At 43.9% G+C, this 7,742-nt stretch overlaps 1 non-coding gene across 1 annotated transcript; it reads left to right on the top strand.

Annotated features, from left to right (window-relative positions):
- Window positions 1-6,333: 6,333 nt before the first annotated feature.
- Window positions 6,334-6,440, top strand: LOC112087898. Its single transcript, XR_002900305.1, has one exon. It is a non-coding gene; the product is annotated as a small nucleolar RNA R71 (small nucleolar RNA).
- The last annotated feature ends 1,302 nt before the right edge of the window (window positions 6,441-7,742 follow it).

Below are 7,742 nucleotides of genomic sequence, written 5' to 3'. Positions count from 1 at the left end.
AAGCAAGATCCATGAAATTCCTATCCATTCTACTTGCACAATACTCACAAAATGATTCCAAGGTATCAAGAAGCCCATTAAAATAGTTTCCATTTGTTTTTCTGTTCATGAACAGTACACTAAAGCATGGAAAAGGTGAGTTTTAACAGACTAAATACCTTGGAATCCTCAAGTTTCGAGTGAAAAATGAATGTGCAGCAAGAAACTAGACAGGATTATGAGTTCAATGCAGTTGGAATTTCTCAATTTGATGCAGGAATGAGAGAGATATGAAAGTTTAAAGCTTAAGAATGGAGAGAAGGGAGCAAACTCGCGATGAAGAAGAAAGAGAGGTGGGGAACAGCTGTCTTGGCGCGTCCTTTGACCGGTCAACGTCCGTACGGTCAACCTAAATTCAAAATTTGGTCCCGCCTGGTTGACCGTGGCACGTGACCGTGTCAAGAAACGTGTATGCTTCCTCTTTTTGCCGCGGCCTTGGTGCGTCCGTGTCAACATGACCGTGGCAAACACCGAACGTTGGCTTCTTCTTCTTTCTCTTGCCACGGTTAGGTGTTCAGCTCGTGTCCTCTAGACCGTGTCATTCTCCGAACGTCGGCCTTTTCACTTTGCTTTGCCACGGCCAGGTCCTCGTCCCGTGGCGACTAAACCGTGGCAATCTCTGAACGTTGCTCACTCCACCTTTGTTTTGCCACGGCCTGGTTTCTTCCCGTGGCAATCCTCTCGTGTCAAACCCCGAACACTGGACATTTCATCTTCATTTTGCCACGGCCACATCTTCTCGTGTCATCCCACCGTGGCAAAGCCCGAACCAGGTCCTCTCCTTATTTCCTTTTTGCCACGGCCACCTGTGTCCCGTGCCTTATGGCCGTGTCATGCACCGAATGAATGCTCAATCTTCATTTCTTTGCCGCGGTCACCTCGTCTTCCCGTGGCAATCTCAACCGTGGCAAAGCCCGAGCCTTGTTCATTCTTCTTTTCCTCTTGCCACGGTCTCTTACGCTCCATGTCTCCATGCCGTGGCAATCACCGAACATGTGCTTCTTTTGCCACGGCCAAGTCCCAGACTGTGATTCATTCCCCGTGGCAAAGCAAAAAGGCTTGCCACGCCTTGTTCCTGACCGTGGCCACTGCCCATGTCAATGGCCGAGCACAAGCTTGTCTCCATTCCTTCATCTTTTTTTTTCATTTTGCATTCACTTTCCAAGGGTTCAGACTCAAACCTGTAACCTGTAGACACTAAACAAACCCATCAAAACATCCTAAAACATAAAAATAAAGAAATCAAAAGATCAAAAGCATATTTACAAAGGGTAAGCCTGGGGTGTCTCCCAAGAGCACTTTGTTTAAAGTCCCTAAGTTTGACTTTGGAAACCTGTTTAACAGGCTGGTGGAACAAGAAGGGGAACTGATGTAGCTTCCTCCTTCTTTTGTGAAACCAAATAATGCTTGATCCTCTGGCCATTTACCACAAACTCTTGCCCATTCTTTCCTTCTAACACAACAGCTCCATATGGCCTGACTTAAAGAACCTTAAAGGGACCAGACCATCTAGACTTAAGTTTTCCAGGAAACAACTTAAGCCTAGAGTTGAACAGCAACACCAGATCACCATTCTTGAACTCCCTTTTCAGAATCTTTTGATCATGCAGAACCTTGGTCTTCTCCTTATAGATCTTTGAGCTCTCAAAAGCCTCAAGCCTAATCTCCTCAAGTTCATGGAGTTGCATGATCCTCTTCTCTTGAGCTGTCTTGATATCAAAGTTCAGCAACTTCACAGCCCACATAGCCTTGTACTCCAACTCAACAGGAAGGTGGCAGCTCTTCCCATATAGCAGATTGAAAGGTGATGTCCCAATTGGAGTTTTAAAGGCAGTTCTATAAGCCTACAATGCATCATCTAGCCTTTTGCTCCAATCTTTTCTGCTTGAGCTAACAGTCCTCTCAAGAATGGCCTTGATCTGTCTATTAGATACCTCAACCTGGCCACTAGTTTAAGGATGATATGGAGTAGCTACCTTGTGTTTCACTCCATGCTTTCTCAACAAACCCTCCAAAGTCTTGTTCACAAAATGAGATCCTCCATCAGAGATGACAACCATTGGAACTCCAAATCTTGGGAAGATAATGCCCTTGAACAGTTTCACTACAACCTTGGAATCATTGGTAGGGGAAGCAATGGCCTCAACCCATTTGGACACATAGTCCACAGCAACAAGTATATACTGATTCCCATAGGATGAAATGAAAGGCCCCATGAAGTCAATCCCCCAGCAATCAAAGATCTCAACTTCTAGAATGGGGTTTTGAGGCATCTCACTCCTCTTTGATATGTTCCCATGCCTCTGACAGGCATCATCTGCAGAAACCACCAGCTGAGCATCTTTGAACATTGTGGGCCACCAAAACCCACTCTGAAGAACCTTGGCCACAGTCTTGAATGCTCCCATGTGACCTCCAAAAGCAGAACCATGACACTCTTGCAACACAGGTTGCATCTCCTCTTCAGAAAGACACCTTCTATACAGCTGATCTTTGTTCAGGACATAGAGGTAGGGCTCATCCCAATGGTATCTTTGAACTTCTCTGAAGAACTTCTTCCTGTGGTAAGCATCTAATTCAGATGGTTCCACTCCACAAGCAAGATAGTTCACAATGTCTGCAAACCAAGGCATCCTCCTCTCTTGAATGCTGTCCACTTCTTCAAACTCCAAATAAGAATGGAGCACCATCAGTGATTCCTCAGGAAGACTATCATTAAGAGGCACTTCAGAGTCAATTGTCAGCCTAGAGAGATGGTCTGCAGCTCCATTCTCTATCCCCTTTTTATCTTGTACTTCCATATCAAACTCCTGAAGTAGAAGAACCCATCTCAATAGTCTTGGTTTAGCATCCTTCTTGGTCATCAGATACCTGAGGGCTGCATGATCAGTATATACAATGACTTTTGATCCCACCAGGTAACTTCTGAATTTATCAAAGGCAAAGACTATTGCCAACATTTCCTTCTCAGTAGTAGCATACTTCTCTTGTGCAGAGTCAAGTGTTCTACTAGCATAGTAGATGACATGAAGCTTCTTATCTTTCTTCTGGCCAAGTACAGCTCCAACTGAAAAATCAGATGCATCTGTCATAACCTCAAAAGGAAGGGACCAATCTGGTGCCTGGACTATTGGTGCACTGACTAATGCATCCTTGATCATCTTGAAGGCCTCTTCACATTCAGCATCAAAGATGAAATCCACTTCCTTACACAACAGCCTTGTCAAGGGCCTGGCAATTCTTGAGAAGTCTTTGATGAATCTTCTATAAAACCCTGCATGCCCAAGGAAACTCCTTATCCCTTTGACTGAAGTGGGGGTTTGCAGGTTCACCATTACTTCCACTTTTGCTCTGTCAACCTCTATGCCGTTCTCAGATATCTTGTGCCCAAGAACTATTCCTTCCTGCACCATGAAGTGGCACTTCTCCCAGTTCAACACCAAGTTATGCTGCTCACATCTCTCTTAGACCTGTGACAAATTAGAGAGACAATCCGAGAAGGAGGAGCCATAGACACTAAAGTCATCCATGAACACCTCAACTTTCTCTTCAATAATGTCAGAGAAAATGTGCATCATACATCTTTGAAATGTGGCAGGGGCATTACAGAGACCAAAAGGCATTCGCCTATATGCAAATGTGCCATAAGGGCATGTGAATGTTGTTTTCTCTTGATCTCTTGGATCTATGGGAATTTAAAAAAACCCAGAGTACCCATCGAGAAAACAAAAGAAGGGGTGGTTTGCAAGCCTCTCTAACATCTGATCAATGAAAGGTAAAGGAAAATGATCCTTCCTAGAGGCTGCATTGAGCTTTCTATAGTCTATACACATTCTGTGTCCTGTGACAGTTCTAGTAGCTATAAGCTCATCCTTCTCGTTTTTAACCATTGTGATCCAACCTTTCTTGGGCACAACATGAACAGGAGACACCCATCTTGAGTCAGAGATTGGGTAAATTATCCCTGCCTCAAGAAGTTTTAGTATCTCCTTCTTAACCACTTCCTTAAGGTTGGGGTTAAGTCGTCGTTGATGCTCAATAGAGGACATAGATTGGTCCTCTAGGTGGATCTTATGGGTGCAAATGTCAGGAGAGATCCCTCTAATATCAGCCAATGAATACCATATGGCTCTCCTGAACTTTCTTATCTCACTAAGCAATGCACTCTCTTGATCCTCTAATAGGCTATCATTGATGATTACTGGATATGTGGAGTTTAAGCCCAAGAAAGCATACCTGAGCTCTGTTGGTAGAGGCTTGAGCTCAACAGGGGGTGCATCAGCCTCATTCCAATCCTGGTCCAAGCTGCTTTGGCTGGTGTCTGATCCTTTGATAGCAAAAACTTCAGAGCCACTTGGTTCCAGCTCCAAAAACCTTGTCTCAGGACCCAGCTCTCTAGCATTGTCCAAATACAACTTGTACCCTTCACTTGCTTCAGCTAAGAGCCCATTGTCTCCTTGTTCTTGAGTTAGAGCAGCTTGAAGAGGATCCTCAGTGTTCAGCTCCTCTAGCAACTCATCAGCCAGCTGATCCATTGTCTCCACATAGAAACATTGACCTTCAATGGTGGGTTTCTTCAACATCTCATTCACATCAAACTTGAGCTTTTCAGACCCAAGTTGAAGCTCTATTATCCCACCTCTCACATCAATAATAGCTCCTGCGGTTGCTAAGAATGGCCTGCCCAAGATAAGAGGATCTACTGGTTCCTCATCCATTTCCAGCACAACAAAATCTGTTGGAACCTCAAAACCACCAATCTTGACAGGTAGATCTTCCAACATACCAACAGGCAATCTAACTGATCTATCTGCAAGGATAAGAGAAATCCTTGCAGGTTTGAAGACTCTAAAGCCCAGCTTCTTTGCTATGGAGAATGGCATCAAGCTGACTGATGCTCCTAGATCACAAAGACATCCAGAGAATAGAAGAGGTCCAATGGCACAAGGGAGAGTGAAACTCCCTGGATCAGTTAACTTCCTTGGAATGGACTTCTTCTGAATGATAGCACTGCATTCATGACTTAGTACCACCATGCCTTGAAGCTCTTTTGTCTTGTTCAGAATGGCATCCTTCAAGAACTTCCCCATCTTTGGCATCATTAAGAATGCATCAATGAGAGGCATAGTGAGTGGTGTCTCATTGAGTGCTTTCTCAAATACATCTCTTGCCTTGTCCACTAGTTTCTTCTTGAATCTCCCTGGAAATGGGAGCTTGGGTTGGTATGGAGGTGGTGGCACATATGTCTTCTCTGGTTCTGATTCCTTTGCTACCTCTTTACCCTTTTCTGTCATTGGTTTCTCAGCAACTTGATCATCTTTTAAGGCTGCCTCCCCCTCAGTTTGATCATTGTCCTCAATGATCACATTGTTGTTCTCAATACCAGGTAACTCCTTTCCACTCCTCATTGTAATGGCCTTGGCATATTCCTTGGGGTTGGGTTCTGGTTTTCAAGGTAGGTGACCTTGGTTCCTTGAGCTTGAGGCCTGGTTCTGCTTCAGTTCCTTGATTTCCTGCTGCATGGCTGCATTCTGACTTGCAAAGATCTGTTGACCCTGAAGTAGTTGTTGCAGAATACCAACCATATCTGTCCCCATCTGTGGCTTCTGTTGAACCGTTGGTGGCTGAAACTGTTGTTGAACAGACACTTGCTGTTGGAACTGTGGTGGACCAAACCCTGGTGGTGCCTTTTGCTGCTGTGAACTGAAACTAGGACCTTGAAATGGTTGCTGTTGCTGACCAAAACCCTGATTCTGACCAAACTGATTCTTGGGTTGGAATGACCGTTGAAAGTTGTTCTTGGGAACAAAGTGCTGTGGAGCTTGAGAATTGGGATACACCTGGTCTTGTGGGTTAGCTACATTGGTGTTCCTGTAAGAGAGGTTTGGATTGGCATTACCATACTGGTACCTCTGGAACCTCTGATTCCCAATGTAGTTAAGCTCCTCTTGGGTAAGACCCTCTTCACTGATGTTCTCAATGATCTGAGATGGTTCCTCATACTCTCCAACAAAATGCATTGGCTTGTGAGTTACCAACTTCAACTTGTCTAATTCATTTCTCAACTCCTTAACTTCCCTAGTGAGCCTCTGTTCTGAGCTTGAACCTTCAGACCTATTTGATCTGTCATAGTCTTCACCATAAGTATCATTGCTCAGTGCCAAGTTCTCCACTAGCTCTAAAGCAGCATGTATTTCTTTACCCAGAAAGTTCCCATTGGAAGCAGTATCCAGCTGGTTTCTAATCTTGGGAAGAGCTCCTCTATAAAGTGTGCTGAGAAGAGAAGCCTCACTAAACCCATGGTGTGGGCATTGGTTTGTGTAGCTCCTGAATCTCTCATATGCTTCACCAAAACTCTCATTGCTGTGCTGAGTGAAGCTAGAGATTTGGTTTCTCAGTTTTGCAGTTCTTGAGGTGGAGAAGAACTTAGATAAGAAGGCTTGCTTGCATTGCTCCCAAGTTTGAATGGAGCCTCTTGGAAGATTCTTCTCCTATTGATGAGCTTTGTCACCAAGACTGAAGGGAAATAGTCTTAGCTTGAAGCTGTCTTCTGAAACTCCATTAATCTTGGTCAGATCACACACCTTATCAAACTGGTCCAAGTGTTCCAAGGGATCTTCCATTGCTAACCCATGGAACTTTGAGTTCTGGACCATATTCAGCAATGATGCCTTCACTTCAAAGTTGTTGTTTTGCATAGGTGGTGCCTGAATACCAGCTCCATACTGATGAGCATTGGTCCTGTCATTCTCTCCAACATAGACTTGGGGTTGCTCAAATCTTCTTTGTTGGTGTTGGAAGGGCTGGGGTTGGTGGTGCACTTGTTGTCTTTGCTGAACATTGGCTTGATGCCTCTGTTGATGAGCTTGAGCTTGTCCCTGGTGGACATAAGCTTGTTGGTGATGCACCTGTTCCTGATGAACATTACCCTGATTCAGCCCTTGACCAACTCCGTTACCAGCTCCATTACCTTGAGCCTGTTGCTCATGAACTGGTTGTTCTATGTCTACCACGTGATCTCCTTGTTCTGCCATCTCAGTCTGATCAATTTGTCTACCACGTCTGTCCCTTCTCCTCCTTGGTACCAGAAGATTGATATTGTCGTTGAGAGGGAAAGGTGGACCACAGCTTCTTGATCTAGACCTGGTGTTCATACACCTGAAATCACAAACAGAACTTGAGAGTAATCAGTAAAAACAAGAAAGTAAGCACTTGATCTCAAAAACAGATCAGAGCTTAATGCTAAACAAACCACAATTTGGCAACGGCGCCAATTGATAGACAAGACTTTTTAGGGTCTCAGGGCTATCAATCCCCTTGTCAAAGTAGCACAAAGAGGTTTACCAATCCAGATGTGGTGTTAGACACTAAACTATGTGACCAGATTCTTAATTCAAGCAAACAAAAGTGGGTTTTGATTATCTAGAGACAACTACAAACTTAAACAGGATTAAAGACTAATGAAATGATTAAGCAAAAACTAAACAATGACAAATGATGAGAATGTATGAATGATGATAAGAAAGGTCTTAGACATGATAGTGGATTAGGGTGCCTTCAGTGATAAAATAATAAGCTAATGAATCATATGATCAAGCAAACCATTCAACATAAACATCTTTAATTAAGTTAATCCTCTCATGAAGGTATTCACTCCTATGCTAAAACAGTTTCTAACCCAATCATCATCAGTGAAACATGAG

The sequence above is a fragment of the Eutrema salsugineum genome, unplaced genomic scaffold (assembly GCF_000478725.1).
Source record: "Eutrema salsugineum unplaced genomic scaffold, Eutsalg1_0 scaffold_16, whole genome shotgun sequence".
Classification (NCBI taxonomy): domain Eukaryota; kingdom Viridiplantae; phylum Streptophyta; class Magnoliopsida; order Brassicales; family Brassicaceae; genus Eutrema; species Eutrema salsugineum.
The sequence above is the reverse complement of the archived record's forward strand: the minus strand, read 5'-3'. Positions and strand labels throughout refer to the sequence as shown.